This window comes from Sipha flava, unplaced genomic scaffold (assembly GCF_003268045.1).
Source record: "Sipha flava isolate LNK unplaced genomic scaffold, YSA_version1 201_pilon_pilon, whole genome shotgun sequence".
NCBI lineage: Eukaryota > Metazoa > Arthropoda > Insecta > Hemiptera > Aphididae > Sipha > Sipha flava.
The window spans coordinates 284,361-303,598 of record NW_020272791.1 but is presented as its reverse complement, the minus strand read 5'-3'; the positions used below and the strand labels follow the sequence as shown (position 1 = coordinate 303,598).

Here is a 19,238-nt window from a genome sequence, read left to right as displayed (position 1 = left end):
ATTGTGTACACATTACCTAGGTGAAGTACACTATATCCATATGAACAGTATGAATGTGTTCATTATCCACCTTAAATATGTACAATTTGTACATTATTCTGTGTGCTGTGGATAAAGAATGAAGTTTAAAAAAAAAAAAACAAATTATTTATCAAGTTAATTAAATATTATTAATATTATTATTGGAATAGTTCGAATTCAGGTGACATTTGAAGTTGCAAAGTATCCCTCTAGATTTAAATTTACTCGTACATTTATTTGCTAAACATTTACTTCTACACAAACATTTTTTAAAAAACTTTACCACCGGAAAAATATTGTGCATTAGCTATATTGCATAAAGATTTTTTTGTTATCGATACTTCTATAAATTATCTATAAATGGTTTATTAGACAAAACGTTATCTTTATATATAAAATATATAATTATTATGAACTTATTATTATTTTCTCATTATTTTTTTGAATTATAGGCTTCATGTATTAAATTATTTTTATTTATTTTTATTTTTATTTATAATAATAGTAATAGGCGTTAGCCCAAATAACAAATTTATGCTTAATATTTAAAATATAATAGTATTATAGATTTCTAAGAAAGAAATAATAAAATAACAATGATAACAAAAAAAAAAAAAAAATGAAAAATTACATGTTGTTTAAAGTAACATTTTTAAAATAAAATAATATAATATATAATAATAAATAGATATCGGTATAGATAGAATTACAGAAATACAATATTGCTATTTAAGGTATTTCCGGCAGATAATAATATATTAATTGGTGAATGTGACATGTAATTTTTAGAATAATGTGGAATAAAAAAAAGATCTTTGTTTCGAATATTATGATTGTTAATTTTGAATGATATAAGACTAAGGATGAAGGAGTCGTCGATTTCGTTATTTAGTAATTTATCAAGGAATATAGAGTAAGAATTTTGTCTTCTATCTTTTAATGTTTTTAAATTTAATTTATTGAGAAGAATATCATAACCAGAGTGGGGCAGTCTAATTATATTGCATTTATATGAAATATATCTTAAAAATTTATTTTACACTTCTTCAATCTGCTTACAATGAGATAAAGTCCATGTTTCCCATATTATAGACGCATATTCAAGATGAGGACGGATAAGAGATGAGTACAGACTTTTAAAGGTACTGGGATCATTAAATTGTAAACAGTTTCTTTTAATCATACCAAAGACAGCTAAAGATTTTTTTTTTATTTTGAAAATATGTAAATTAAACAGGAGTTTTGAGTCAAAAATTAAGCCAAGGTGTTTAATATTCGACGTACGATTTATTGAATGATTATCAAGTTTATAATTAACAAGTATAGGGTTGTGTTTCATAGAAAAGGATATAGAGTGGCATTTATTTAAATTAATCAACATTACATTTTACCCTCAATAGATTGATTATTGAACCAATTATAGGTAATAATGTGTTATAAAAAGAGTATGGATTCTGCTGATTTTATGAATTGGATGATGTATGTCTCCTCCGTTCGGCATGGAAGTTTTAATTCGGACTAAAGGGTAGAGGGAAGTATTCAAGGATATGTTTTTAACTGGAAGTTTTCAACAACACGATTAACTTATTAGTTTTAATTCTTATTAGTTTACTTCTTGTATCTATTCGTGTTTTGGTTAATATTACTTCCATGTATTAGTTAGGTATGGAAAGTGAGTTTGGGTTTTTTTTTATGTAGTTTTTATTTTATTTTTATTTGGAAAGCTTACAACATGTTTGCTTATTATGTCGGGATTGTTAAGGATTTGTAATATTTGATTTTTAGAGACTGTGTTGCATTTTCATTGTATACGTGTGAGTCGATACAATCGAATTGCACCAAAAAAATTATATTTTGTCTGAGTTACGTGCGTGGTTTTTTCACGACGACACGTTCGACCTTGCTCATGGATTCTAAAAAACCACAAGTACGAATTCCGTGCATGGTTTTCTGACGGCATGTCTGAACTGCGTCCTCGATAATTATTGAATATTACTTATTTTATTTCTTACTTTTACAGATCGGGGATTTTAGTGAATTTATGTAGTGGTGTGGTACAAAATAAGTACATACGTATATAAAATACGTATATAAATATGTATTAGGTATTTTGAATTATTCATTACGCTAATAATTAATTTAAAATAATATAATTTAGGTATTATTTTAATGTGTTGGAAAACAATATGTCATATTTTACATTATTATTTAACAGATTTCATGTATTTGAATGTCTTTAGTTTTAATTTTATTTTGGACACAACCATCTCTGAATGTTATCATTTAAAACATTTCTGTAGGAAAAATTGAACATGTTTATAATGTAAAGTTGCTCATTTTTTCTCACTAATTATTTTAATAATTTCATAATTATTCATTATTAATGACGATTGTTGTTGTAGTATGCTTAGGAGTGGGCTAAAAACTTACTATATTAAGGTATATATGAGTATATATAGTTATACTGCTAATTAAAACGCCAAATAAATTGTTATAGTGTAAGTATCACTTAACTTACAGTTAACTAAACTATACTAAATTAACAATTACTGTTGCGGATGCAATTTGGAGACATCGCCGAAATACCGCGGATGAAACTCGGACATGTTGCGAGGAAACCGTGCACGCAATTCAATCGTCGCAAAAATGTTCTTTCATTAAAGACGCAATTCGTATACAGCCATGTGATTATAATTATTAAATGTTAGACACTTGTGTAGATATTACTGCTTTAATTATATTTAGTTGAATTTTATCGAGTCTTTGAGTTTCGTATTGACTTTTTTTGTGGTCGGTTTGCCATATAAAGGTGAAGGGTAATCTATGAGCATGACATTGTTGATTTTTATAAGTTTTCATGCTTTAGTTACCGACTTTAATTTTAAAATTTTCGTTTCCATATAATTTTTTGTTTAACTTATGAGTATATAGCATAGGAATTTATTTTTACTTTTCCTTTATACATTTCTGAGTACTGTTAAAAGCCCGCAGGGTTTCGTTCCTTACTAAGTTTACAGAACAAAAACGTTTGATGTAATTATTTGGTATAATTCAGGTTACGTGACAGAGGTGATTGAGCAACTATACATTCCGAATTCTAATTAATTATTAATTTTATTTAACAATGGCAAATCGAATGATTCCCGGGGCGGAATACTCAAAGTTTCCGACGATAGAACTATTCGGATAGCATTTTTTTTCAATTCCAATTGTACTTCCATGTAGTTTTAGATACTGTTTGCAAGAAGTATGTAATTGTATCTTTGTTTAACTATATTTATATCAATATTAAATTAATTTAAAATTGTGTTCGGTAACATTTCGTTTGATAATTTAATAAGTAAATTGAAAATGAAAAACAATTTTAATTTTATACTGTGTAAAAGGATTTTTTTTTTTCATCATAACAATACATTTAAAAAAAAAAACAAAAATATTAATTCAACTTTTGTTTGATTTAAGCTATACTTAATATTACAATAATTTAATAAATTAGTAATTTAATTAAACAATATTTTAATAAAAGTTTTGAATTAAATTAATATTTTACTGATAGATTAATACATTATTTTTTGTTTATTTCTGGTTCTTGTAAAATATACTTAATATTTTTTCTATTGAATTTAAATTCAACTTAAATATGTTTACTCAGTGGCGTATTTTCAATTTTTTCTGGGGGGGGGGTCCACAGTTTATACATAATTAATATAAACTATATATTATATTGTAATAGTTACGTCCTTATGCAGTTTTTGGAGGAAGTTGAACTAAATATATAATGTAATAATCGTATAGTCTTATGTAATATTATATATATGTACCTATATATTGTATTTAGCATTGTATATTATAAAGTAATGTTATAAAATAAATTCCAGTTGTCTCGATTTTTTGGCCAACCCTCTATCACTTCATCAACAGTAATTTCAACTTCCCTGTGAATGTTTAACATACCCAATTCTGCAAATATGTAAGAATTGTTGTTAATTTTTTATTTTTTGGAGAAGTTCTGGGGGGGTCCAGAAAAAATGTTCTTTTGATGAACTTATAATAAAAGAAAACATTTATCAAACCCATAATGTCCTTAAAATATTATATAATTCATTTTTAACAACTGATACGAAAAAAAAATAGCATAATGTTGTTTTAAAAATAAATTGTAATTGCTAATGAAGTTTTAATTATCAATACTGATTTAACTTATATTACTAAATATATATCTGATGGTATTTTAAATGCAGATGAAACGATTTTCTTTATAAAGACATTCAGCCAGACCTTTAATGTTTATCGATAAAGCTATAGTAAACATTACATTGTAATCCTTTCTTGTACAAATAAAAATACTTTTGATGTCTTATGCCATTCATTATTGGAGAGTATACTAAATAACGAACATTTAACGGCCTCACAATTTCACCAATTAATTTTGAAATAGAATAAAATGTATGGACGAATAAACTAAAAGACTTAATAAAGAATTAAAATGCAAACAAAAACTATTGTTTTATTTATTGTATTTATCATTCAACCAATAATTTATTCAATCTAACCAATACAATTAAATAATACAATTCAATTACATTCTAACGTCAATCACCGATCTAGGTATAGTAGTTTAGAACGTTGATGTTTTCAGAGATATTAAATAGTGTACAGTATTACAATATACATTGAAATTCAACAAATGTTTCCAATTTTTTTTATAATAATCTGGGTTGTATGACTGACAAGGTACAAAAAAAAATAAAAAAAAATACTTAAGAAATTATGCAAAATAATTTAAAATGAATAATTCAAATATTTAAACATTTATACTGAGGTAGGTAGTGAAATTATACGATTTTTATTAATAAATAATGTTCGTATGTTAAATAACTAAACATCAAATAATTAATATGATTATAATAAGATCAACAGATTAAATTAATACTTAGAAATGGTTTGATATAAGTGTATTATCAAATAATTTATTTTTAAAAGTAAATACCGTTGGTCCGGTGGTCTTATTATTAGGTTCTAACATAATAAATAATGGTTAAAATATAATGATCTAAATGTTAGACTCTATTCAACGAAGTAATTATTTTAAAAATACAAGTATTATAGTAAATTTGTGATCAAATTCTTGTATATACATTTAAATAAGAGTCATTGTACCTGGTACATTACCAGCTCATATCTAGTATAAGTAAATAACGGCATTTGGTGTATAAGTGATGAAAAATTACAAATTATTCCTAGTTGGAAAAATGCTCAAGTTTTTTATAATGCAATCATGAGTTCTAATGAATTTTGAATCAATAATGTGCAATTAATTTTAATCTTGCTATAATAATAAACATAACAGTTGAATAAAATGTAATGTTATTTTACATTTACCTACTTATTATTTTAATTCCACACAGAAAAATTATTTTTTTATTTTAACAAATAATATTACAAATAAAACTTCTTTGCAAAAAAAAAAAAAAAAAATAAAACCACCCATACATCATCAATAAAATTATTGGTTATAAACTGTAAATAATATAATATAAAATAATACAATTTGTTTTCAAGATTTTGTGGCAGTTATTTATTAAATAGGAAGTTTTTTTTAAAGTTATAGTATAATGAGTTGATCCATCTCTTTCAAATAAAATTTATTAATATTTAACAAATATTATCATAATGTAATTTAAATTAAAATCTATGAGTTTGGCCAAACTATATCATTTTATAACGAAAATCTTAAGCATAGGTAAGAAATGTACGACGCGAATTTGATTTTTGAAACGATTTTGTATAAGAAAGCTGTCAAGCTTATGAGAAAATATAGACTAGATGATGGACACTTTTTGTACGTAAACTGATGTGTATAATTTATGAAAACACTTAATCTCATTATTCATTATGATGGATTTGTAAATTTTTATATTGTACATTTTTAATTTAATGCTGTAGATTTATAAAAATTTAGAAGTGTAAACATTATAAATAAAAAATTATATTGAATGATAAAATAACATATTAATTAATATTAGTTAAGTCTGAACTGTTGAGGGATTTTACATTACTTCTCTTTTATTTCTAAAGTGTTTACTACCAAAATCATAATGTATTCTGTACAATTATAATAAAAATTCTATGATTTTTACTTCGCTTTTTAAGTGGATTTGTAATAATTTAAAATAAAATCTAAATGAAAATTTTTAACTTTTTAATATTTTTATTTTTTTTACGGAATTTATATAGTTGTATATATTTATAGCTGTATATCTACATATGTGTATTACGAATAAATAAATATTCTTTTAAATAAGATCTGGCTTTTTAAGATTTATCGAATTTTGAAGTGTTTTTCCATTGGAAAAATTGGGAGCAAGTTAAAATTGTGTACTATATGTGTCTTATTTACCTGTCTTCATTTATCCTCAGTTTGCTTATTATTTGGCAAATATTTGAAGTATAACGAATTTTTTCACTTTTCATTAGTTTGCATATCATTTAGTAATTTTAAGATGAACTATAGATGTGTAATTTAATGATGAAGACATTAGCTAATAACTTTGATGCTTCATAGACATCATAAAATGTATGTTATTTTTAAATATTATTATTTTTTTTAATTAAAGGCTCTACTTTGTTAATATTTATCTTCATATCCATTATAAGATGTAAAAGATTAAATTTTAGTTTAAAAATGTAATTAAATGTCGAAATTTAATATTTTCAGAGAAATATAATTATCTGGAAAAAGTAGAAGAAAATTTAAATACTAAACTTGATTTTTTTTGGACACTATAATTCATCAGGAACCCTTCCTGTTATTACATATAATAAATATTTAATAGTGCTTATATATTGAAGGTCTATGTTATATACGTGATAAAAGTTTTACTGAACTTATTAAATTACAGCACACACCTACTTTTTATTACATTTTTTAATTAAATTAATATTTTATAGTTAATTGTTTTATAATTACATAGTTTTTATATTATTCGTATTAGTATTTAGTACTTAGTATTTTTTTAAATTAAAATAACATTATTATATTATTAAATACAAAACGGTTTAACTATTGAATAATATTGTAAAAATATATATTAAGTTCGATAATTTAAGTATAAGCAATTTAATAAAGTTTTTTTTCTATAGATTAAGTTATACTCGTATTTGGATAATTCTATAACTAATAACAAATACTTGTATTTACTGTAATAAAATAATAACCAATACTGGACAGAAATAAATCAACTAGTTTAGGTTAGATATTTGATTAGCTTTTCCTTTAAGAGGAAGTGTAGAGTGAATGGTGAATATTAGTTCTGATTAGTAAATTTTTTTTACGATTTCTCAAGAAATAACAGTCTAATTTAAGAAATAAAAAATAATAGACTTTACATTATATAATGGTATGTCAAAAGGGGAACGCATATGAAGATAGGTCTGTGCCTTCTTTCGGTGGTATGATTAGGAGTGCGCAAGAAACAATTAATTGATAATATATCATGATCCATTACAATTACCTGATGTATGATGTTCATATTGAGAGATGTATATACAACGACTAATAATTAGTATTTAATATATAATCGAAAAATATTATTATGATATTATATGATAAGATTAGAAAAATTATGTAATATAATATTGGTTCATATGCAATTATGGTTTTCTCCTTATGTTTATAATTGAATAATATTAATTTGATATAATTATATTGTAAGGATATTTATGTATAATTTTAAATATATTATATGTGTGATTAATGTATAACTAAAATGTATTATGTGTATTATTAGTGTGTGGCTACAAAATATTATAGAATTGTACATGGCAGAGTAGGACGTTATTCGAATACAATTTTGTTTAAATGAAAAATTATACTTAGACAAAATTTTATTCAAATTAATTATTATTCAAATGATTTTTTCACATTTATTCGAATAATTTTCTTTCATTCTGTTTGGGTAAACGTAGGTTTCGAAATTTTAAATAGTTACATATTATAATTTATAAACAACAGTTGGCATTGTGTTTTAAGTTATTTGATATAAATCTTATTTCATTATATATTTTATTTACTATTATATTTGAACTTATAAATATGAGACACAACATACATACTTATATAGTATAATATATATTATCATATACGATTATAGCGACATGGCTATATATCATAATCTGAGATCATAGTACTGAATATGGACTATTTACTAGATACAATAATACTGTCTTCAATATTGATAAAATATAATTATATATGAATATTATTCGAAATCAGATAATATTATGATCGCAAATTATTCGAATAATAATATTTTTAAACAGTTCGAATACATATTTATTCGAATAATTTTATTCAAGTACAATTTTATTCAAATAATTATCTAAATAAAATTTTGCCCAACTCTGGTACATGTTAATACATATTACAATACTGTGATATTTACTTTTCCTTTTTTTCTTTTTTTCTTGATATAGCATCAAAATCTAAGTTTATTAGCAGACGAGAAATATAATATAATCTTTAGATAGAATTGTAAATATTGGTTAGTTTAAGAAATACGATGATTTTCTTGATCTTATCATCATTTGAGCCAAGAGCTTCATAGAGGTTGTCTGGAATGTCTTGGTTACTGCCAGCTTTCGTATGAATTTGGAAGTGAATGAGAAATTGTTTGACTGAAAGGAGTTACCACATAATTAACACCTTCTAAATTCGTTCCTGCTCATCAGATGGTCATGGGAAAATTTTAAATGACCTATTCTTAGTTAGTCGATTGATCTGCGGTTGAACGTTTGGGGTATAAGCCAGTAATAAGTATATTTTTTAATTAACTTATGTATATTATTAGTTGTACATTATCATCCGGATTTCCAAAAGTTAGAACATTAGGTGTTTACTAATTTTTACTTTTATTAGTTTATATTACATAAATAACAGATATGTTTATGTTACACAATCATATAATGCATATAATGTGGACACTTTAGTGATTTTATTTTGTAATAAACCTAGATTTCATATTTAAAAATTTTTTTAGACTCATCGACAGAAAACTATAAAATTAAACTCACATTAAAAAAAAATAAATGTACAGTTGTATTTAAAACGAATAAATAATGAAAGTAAAATTAATAAATAACTTTTGTTAATTTATGTATTTCATCAATATAAATTAATCATACGAATCATTATAACAATTACATTTTGGATTATTTATATGAGTCTATGAGAGTAAAAATGGCCTAACCCATCAATTATTTCCATTTTCATATATTATAATAATTCTTAATTATTAAAAAATATTCTGGTTTATTGTATTGATACAGTAATTATTTTTGTTAATTAATAATCACATTTCTAAAAAATAGCATATTTTTGCTGAAAATTTAAGTAATAAAAATATCCATGTACCTCCAATGTGACATGTAACAAAATATTTATCCCACTTTTGATATCATAATCTCATACAGAGTATCAAAAAAATGTTTTCTGTAATATTTTCAGTTAGGTAGTTGAAATTAATATAATTATTAATATATTCCTAATTATATATATTTTTTTATGATTAAACCTATTTGAGCGTAAACACTTTTTATTTTCAGTTTTACGACCACTCATTCATTATTTAACTAATGTCATTTATAAATGAGTAATATTAATTATATTTTTGTAACATTCATAAATAAACTATTATTAATGAAAAATATTTATAATTATTTTTTTTACGCTTTTATAGATGTATACACAGCACATGTATATCATATAAATCATGTTTGTAATTTTCGATTTGAAGCTGGTTCTTCTTCATTTAGGTTATTATTTTACTGAGTAATGCATTTAAATCTCAATTATTTTTATAAAATATCTTTTAAAACTGTCAAATTTATTTAAGCATAATTTTAGTAGAGGTGGCATAACTGTTTTGAAATGTATATCTTACGTATAAACAAGTTTATTGTATACTATTGTATATCAATACGACAATTATGAGTAATATTGAAAGAGTTCTAAGATAAAAGTTTATTATTTTTTTTTTTTTTATTGTTTTCAATATTTTTGTTTTAATTATGTTGAGTGGAATCGGTTTATAATTAGATACAGACACGTTTAGGTTAAATTAATAAACAATTTAATATCGTGAATAATAAAATGATACACAACGCACTTCGTACAACGGCAACTGGTCGCATGTCTCGACAGGCTGCCTCCGTATAGCTGTGTTATAATATTTGTATATATGCCACACTCGACATAGAGAAAATATGCCATCTCAACATTAATTGCTGACTATACTAATATATATATATATATATATACATACTTAAAACTACAGTATGAATGTAAACTAATACATACTAAATATACTGGGTGTATTGTTTAATTTCAACAAATTAACATGTAAAAAAATACAAAAGTGAAAAAAAATTAATTTAATAATATTTTTAAGCAATATAAAATATTACTTTTGTTTAATAGCACTTTACTGATCGTTTAAACGATGATAAATTGTGACACAGCTACGCATTAGCCATGAAATATGATAGAGATATTTTTTTATTTTTTGTATTTTTACTTCAAATATCATAAATGATAACATAAACATGAGTTATCACTTCAAGGTTCAAAAAAGAAAACATTAATTATTAATTTTTATATATTATGCTACTAATTTCTAGATAATACTTTTATAATTAAGTGTTTTTAATCTGAAAAACATTTTTTTACTCCAAAAAAATGTTCACCAAAACTCGATAAAATTCCTTTTGAGATAATAAAATATATAGATATTGTACTGTTATTTAAGTAATTTTAGCTGTTTATTATGTGGTAATTTCATAAAAAGTAGTAGGACTTTCCAAAAAAGAACAAAATGCAAAAAAGTTGAATATTTATATATTTTATATGCATATATGTGTATATTGTTCAACTAACACCTTCGAGTCTTAAAATAGTATGAATATAAAATAATTTTTTACAATTTATTACACATAAGGTACTTATTTATTGCGCTGTGTTTTCATCTCTTGAATCATAATCAAAATATTCTTTAATGTTTTATACTTTTTCTTGCTTAAAAAAGAAATATATAAATACTTTTAGATTTAAACTCGACAATAAGAATTTTACTAAAGAAGAAAACAATTTTATTATATTGTACTTCTATTGTCAGAATACCGTTGGAAAAGTTATAACGCAGGATAAGTAAATAATAAATATTATTGTGAAATTCCCTTAAGTAAAAGGCCCTTCTGGAATATGAATGACATTTAGAGGGCACTGACAGGATTTCAAATACGTTGATCAAAATAAGTTCTTGAACTAATACCGTGGGCTCGGTATTTGATTTGTTTTTTTTCTTGGACACCAAAGAAAATTTCTTTAAATTTTCCCGGAGACATTAGTCATATGGCAATATAAAATATCTAGTAATCTATTCATCCAACTTATATTGTTAAGTTATGGATGAATATATCAGAGTGAGAATTGAGAATTAATGTCTTATTCAATTGTATGCTTAATCAACATGTTAAACATTCAATAGTAACTGTAACAACTATTTGGATGAGTGTTAAATATTTGTATGTGAATTTATTGGAATACAATTTTTTCTGTGGTTTTTTGAACATAATAATGTAATAGACCATTAGACGTAACGAAACCAAAAGTTCGGGTACAAAAAATTTAAATTCGAATATATATCTGTATATCAATTTGGAATATGAGTACATTTATGTAATAAACTGCAGATAACAATCTCCCGATGGCGACAGTAGTGATATAGTTCCGGTATAATAATATTGTATTGATTTTTTTTCTTTTTTTTGCGTTCGTTCTTTCGAGAGGAGGTTGGAAGTGTTATTGTGATGAAAACTATAGGACAATTAGCAGACTTTGGTCTGTAAAAAGCGTAGAAAATTGTACGCTAATCGCCTCATCCCATTTACTGAATATAATTTATTAGTGAACATGCACAGCTATTGCTGAATACAAGACCAGACAAACTTGTCTCATTGGCTTTTAGGTAAATTTTAATTTATAAAGTATTTTATGATTTCCCATCACTCGTTAAAAATGTATTAGTAGCTTATGAATAGCTTATGAAACCGTATACCAAATAAACAATTTTATATTTTCAATCGGCAGTCGTATGTTCGAATTTCGAACTTTGAAATACATTAAGTACAATAATAAATACTTTATCTTATATTAATTTTATATTCATTTAGTGCTAGTTATCCTATATTGTGTATAAGTATTTATGCATATATTTATATATCTATGAAATTCAAAATATTTTTTGAACATATATTCTTTAAACGTTTTATTTCTGTAAATTCTATAGCATTTGAAGTATAATTAATTACAGGTAATATAATAATATGTATAATATTTACAGATAATGCATTTTATCATATACATTTTCAACATATAATAATAATAATAATACAAATAAAAATAATAATTATATTAACTATAATATAAAATGTAATAACAATATATTTCATACACCACATGGTTATTTAATTGTTCTAAACAATATAAGCAAATAAAAGAATATTAGTTTAAAAGGACGTCCGAAGTGGATTTATCAAAACGCATAATAACTAGAAGGATTTAAACATATCCGTAGAAATGAATAGAGAATCTACATAAAACAAGTCGTTATAGCTACATGTTTTCATTGGAAACAAAATAATTAATCATACTGTATAATAATGAAATATGTTATAAAATATAATACAAGTAAAACTATAAGCTATAGCTTTTATAAAAAAAAAAAATTAGTAAATGGTTAATACTCGTAAATTAATATACAAAGTTTATATATAGAAATAAATAAATTAATAAATGTTTAGTTTATTTATTTAATTTAGTCTGGATGATTATTATAATTATAATGAACGACCGGTTTCGAATTAAAAATTCATCATCATATAGTATACTATATAGTATATATATAAATAGTATACTATATATAGTATACTATATACAAAGCCAATATCGATAAAATAAAATTAAACAATAATAAATAAAATGGAGTTGTAATTTTATTGTCTTTGTAAATGTTACCATAAGTGTACCCGTAAGTGTTGAACTAGGAATTCTATAGAATACCTAAGCATTTTATAGAATTTCAAAAATGAACAGGACAAGTATAAAATTATTAGGTATTCTATAGAGTATCGAACCTTATGCAGGGAATGTATAAAATTGATATACAATTATATGATAATGTACCTTAGTAATTACATTTATACTTTATATACATTTATATGTTTGACAATTATATATACGACATTACAGATAAGTTGCTTATCATGTAAATCATTGTCAATAGTTAAAATAACTGATTAAGTGATGAACATATAATAGATTCAGTCAAATCAAAGTTTAATGTTTTTTAATTACTTATTTTACATAGATGTCAGAATGTTTTCATATCGAATTAAATGAAATCTAAAAAAAGTTAAAAAAATATATTTCTATCAAATGAGAAATACGATAACGTATTATGTAAAGTTTCTCTAATTAAAAATGGTTAAAAGAAAGAATACATCACACAATAATAATTATTGTGTGATGTATTCTTTCTTTTATTCAATTATTGAATGGTTTTTTTTTTTTTTTTTTTTTTTAACGCTCATACAAAACAACAAAATGTGAAACCAAAAAATTTTTATTTAAAAGAAAATAATATTTCATGTAATTCAAAGTGTCATGCATTAACTGTACGAATATACTGCAATAAATTAATAAATAATAAATTATTGAAATAATGAACATTTTTTGATTTAATACTATTTTGAAATTCATAATTTATTTAACGTAGCATTGATATTCTTTAAAAATCCTAGGAATTCTATAAATTGTATTATTTAATATAAAATTTTAATTTATTGTATTACTAAACTGTACAAGGGATTATATAGAATGCTTAGAATTTTTATACAATTATTATTTTTATGCTTAGAATTTTTACACATTTTTATACAATTTTTATACATTTTTATATAATATTGAACATATTGCCGGCAACATGTATAATAATAATAATTTTTTATTCATTTATTTTAATTTGATTGTGTATCAAAAAAGATTACTGGGCCTCACTGAGTGGAAGTTTATGTGGAGTCCCACGAGTTATGTTGCTTGTAAATGTTTTTATTAGATACAAATAAAATTATAATAAGTATGATAATGTAATGTAAGTACATTTGTCCTTGAATTTTAAATGTAGGCATAAAAATACGCTCAACGACTTGTTTACTCTTGAAAGAGGCAATTTGAAATGCGTTATTATAATGACGTATATTTTACATGAATTGTTGTGATTTCAAATGATCAACCATAAAGAGAGAGCGAAGTGGTTTAGACGGATGAAGAATTTCTTCTAATTTTAATTTTTCTTATAAACAACAAATGCCTTTCGATTCATCCTTGAATTTCATTGCTAAGCAATGTTCCCACATTACTGACATGGTACCTCTTTATACTATACAATAGTCCTTGTATCTAAGGAATCGGAGGATCGTAATTCATGGCCGAATTTTCTTTATTTACCCATGAATTAGTTACTTTCTCGGATATGTGGCTGTTCGGTTGTCCGTTTTGTTCAGTGTTACTATGTGTTTATGCGGACGATTGGCTCTGTGCATTCGATGCTTATCCCTATCCTGGTTGAAGCAAGTCTCACGCTCTACAGACGATTCTCTAGCTCTCTCTCTCTCTCTCTCTCAATATATATATATATATATGTATCTCAATCATAGTGTGGTGAGCTTCACTCTATTGAGGATTCACTCTATCCATTAAAAACACCCGAATCAAAATCCGTTGCATAGTTTTAAAGATCTAAGCATATACAGGGACAGACTCGGGAAGCGAATTTTTTTTTATACTATTTATAGATATAAACTATTTATTTTTATATTATCATTATGTTTAAAAATAACTACTGAATTACTCGATTATATCTTTTTTATTACTGGTAAGATTATAATAAGACTTATTAATTGTAATATAGTTAAACTTGATTAGGGGACATCATTAATAATAAATTCACAATTCATATTACTCGTACATTAAAAAATCTATAAAAATCTATATTGGCTTATCATTTATAAATATAAAAATAAAAATAATAAATTAAATAGACCTTGGGATATTGAAAAACAGAATTATCGTTTGAGCTCTTTTATACGAGCGTTGATACAAACGTCAATAGATATGTTCAATCTTAGTAATATTCATACATGTATCTTAAGTATCATATATAAATTATAATATGAGTTAGTAATAATTTATAAAATATTGATGTAGTAATATACTTACCATGTATAATATTTTAGGAAATGTAGGAAATGGAATAAATGTATGGAATTTATTCTAAATGATCGCTCAAAATTTAATTATACTCGTACATGTGAACAGAAATACATGAATATATTTTGGGTGACTTATATTTTTATAATATATTTAATATTTATATATATTTATATAATATATTGACAACTATATATTATAATGATATGGCGATAGTTACTTGATATACATACATTTAATTTGCTTTATTAAAATTATTTCAGTACTATTTAATACTCTTTACAGTTATATATTCACATACATGGAAACATTTTGTATCTTAGGCAGAGTTTAGAGTAGATTATTTTATTAATTTTATTGATGACCACATTCACATTTAAAAGTATTTTATGTATATAAACATTAATAATCATTAAAAAGTTCAAATTAAAACTTAAGATATGTTGAAAATTGTATAGGAATTTAAATACAAAATAAAAATTAGGTCAAAAGAAAAGATAAATTTTCCTTATCGTCCCCGTAAATACATCACTGGCGAGAGCCAATGATCTCATATAGATTCTATATTGATGTAGTAATCGGAATTAACTGTCATATATAATATTAAATGGAAACTGAGCTTGATATATTTAACTGAAGGCGCTTCAAAGGGTCTGAAATTGTAAAAAGAAAGGGAGTTGACTATTTTTGTATTTAAGAAGACTTAGAATTTACTGATAGATCCATCAAAGCATAGCAAATACGTTAATATTCAGTTTATTTAATGTGCGAATGTCAGTAAGAGATAGCTCATTAGTTATGCGTATGTTTCACTTTTTTATTATAATACAAATTAGAGTATATTAACGTTAGTAAAACGTAATCAACGGTAATTTTTTTTACACGCTCACGCATATTATTTATGAAAGATAAGTGAATAAAATAAAAACATTGTTCTAACGATCGTTTAATTTAAAACCGTTGGATTAAGTTGGGGTAAAACGAAATACAATTTAACTTTTTGTTTTTCACCATACGAGGCATGGTCGCACGATATCGTACTCAAACAGCAGCATCTAATAAAATAATATAACATTTAATATCGCTACTAAAAAGTTTTGCATATTAATAACATTTAAATCATTTAAACTTTTACGAATGTTGAAGTAATTATCAATTTCATAGAGAAACATTGTCATAAAAAATAGTCTTGGAGTATGATACTGTCGAATGTAGTATAAATATGGGGAATACAATATGATTATTTTACGATTTTTTGCGTTAGTTTTAATTTATGTTTATGTAGCTACTGAGGATAAGAATTATTGTTGGGAAAATACCAAACGAGTATCATTTTTTGCATTTAAATTTCATTGTTGAAAACAAGCACAAAAACAATTTTCCATGAAAATTGTATTTATTTAAATATTAAATTGTTTAGTCGAAGTACATAGAATATTACATTTTTTTCCTATTTGAACATTGATCGCGTTAGTATTATTTCCTCACATGAACAATACAATATGTATACCTAAATTAATTTAATTAATATACTGTATAATCATTGACTATTGTATAAAATATAGATGAATGATATCTTAACACAATATTATCATATTTAATCAAATTAGTTATATTATCATATGTTGAAACTATGAGAATCTTAGACTTAGTTTTAGTTAGTTAAAATGAAACACAATGTGTTTATATTTGCTGGTTATAATTTTTTTTATTTGATAAAATTAATAAAAACAACTTAGTAACAGAAAATATTATAACTCACGGAAAGTCGACAACTACTAATTACGAACTACGACTATGAAAGAGTACAGAAAGAGAAAAACTCGCTTAGAACAACTATCATATAGAGCTGCTCTTTTTTCTAAGATCGATGAGAAGAAAAAAAAATGCATGGATAGAGCACTATACATGAAAATAATAAGTCAGTAATATATCATAGGCATCTGTAAACTTTATCACATTTTAAACTCGCGTGAATTAATAGATACGCATCGTTAATACAAATGTGTTCTAAGGGGGAGGGGTTGTTCTTGGTTTTTTGCCGATTTAGTATTTTTGTTCCGTGCTGTATATAAAAATGTTATTCTCTGTGCAAGAAATAAGGATTTAGACACATGTCTATTACACAATACTTTACAAATATATCGTTCTAGTTATCTTTCTAAATTGTCGAAAAACGAAACTGATTAGACAGATAACATTATAGAAAAATGCAGTTTATATCGTTTCTTCCTTTGTTTTCCACGTATATTTGTTATGCATTGAATAATATGTAAAATTATTTGAAATAGCTTCAAAGTTAATTGAAACAGGTGTTGTGTGTTTTATTTATGCTCAGGATTTGTTGACTAGACACAAACACGATCAAAAGAAATGTTGAAAACTTGCGAACTTGTAAAAAGTTCTAACTGCCATAGTAGATTTAATTTAATTTTCGGGGCGGCAATTGTTTTTCGGCACAGGAGTGGAGGTGTATCCGGTAGTTCTTGGATGGGTGAGCATCCGGAAATGTAGTGATAAAGCCATAACACGTTACTGCATTCGATGCTTTGTCAACTGACGAAACATTTATAGTACCACTAATACACGCTAGAGTTGCCATGGGTTATAAAAGTTTAATTTTTTGCAACACACATAATGCATTATTTTTATCACGTCAAACTTGTAGATATTTATAAATCGACTTTATTCTTTTTGACAGTAAAATTCTATCTAATTTTGTTTCATGATGGATGAATGGATATTAACGTTTGTACAAAATGTTTCTTTATAGTTGTTTGTCCGTATACATTTAATATAAGTAACCTAATCAAGTTTAAAAATTAACTACAGGAATAATTGCATTTTTAATATCGAATCCTCATTTATTATTTTAGTTTATAAATATATTACAATGTTTAATCTTTGTTTTAATTAAAAATTTGAATTTGAAAGTTTGAACTTTTAAAATGTGAATGTTTATGTATAAGAAAAAATTAAAAATGTAATGCTTATCGTCACGGCGAGCGATGGTTTAATTTTAATTTTAACGATTATTAGTTCCTGGTTGTGGTGTGGCTGATAAAAGTAACACTAAAACATTGTTATACAATGTTGTACAGTAATACAGCGCTGTTGTTTTCCGAACCTCGGCTGTGGATCAACCGTTACAGTCATATTATTTACTTTTGTTTTCTTTAAATATTATTCCATGTTTTATTTAAATAATGAATCATAGAAAGTTTGTGATTTCGAAAATGTTTCGTTGTGCTTCAGAATTTCAATGCGCATGCTTCCAAAATGTAGTTTACCACATGCCGTTCAAGAATTCACTCTTATTTATTGTTGTGAGCTCCTTTACGTATTCAAAACGTATTCGTAATCCTTCAAATATTTGCCAAATAATAGGCAAACTGAGGATAATTGAAGACAGGTAAATAAGACACATATAGTACACGATTTTAACTCGCTCTCAATTTTTCCAATGGAAAAACACTTCAAAATTCGATAAATCTTAAAAAGCCAGATTTTATTTAAAAGAATATTTATTTATTCGTAATACACATATGTAGATATACAGCTATAATTTAAACTGGTAAATTTAATTTTAACTGGGTATCAATTTAATTGTATAGGTTTAGTGGTTCCTGCTGGCCAGCAGCAATCCACAAAAATGTGAGTTTTTACTATCTATTATTATTGCATATATATTTATTAGTTATGCCAACCGGCTAGCAAATCAAACTTACACTGTATCTTATATCAGCTCAAATAGCTGCTATTATTGTTATGTTTATTTATTGGACTAGAAGAGTAGGGAATAAGTCTTTATTATTTTGTTTGAGTTCAAAGGAGCCGTTCATTTAATTAATTAATTAATTGACATACTGAATACTATAGAAAATGTATTTTC

General features: G+C 24.4%; 1 protein-coding gene across 2 annotated transcripts in view; it reads right to left on the bottom strand.

Moving 5' to 3' along the window:
• Window positions 1-19,238, bottom strand: part of LOC112682271 — a 274,831-nt gene that overhangs the window by 42,759 nt on the left and 212,834 nt on the right. The gene's annotated exons all lie outside the window — the stretch shown is intronic.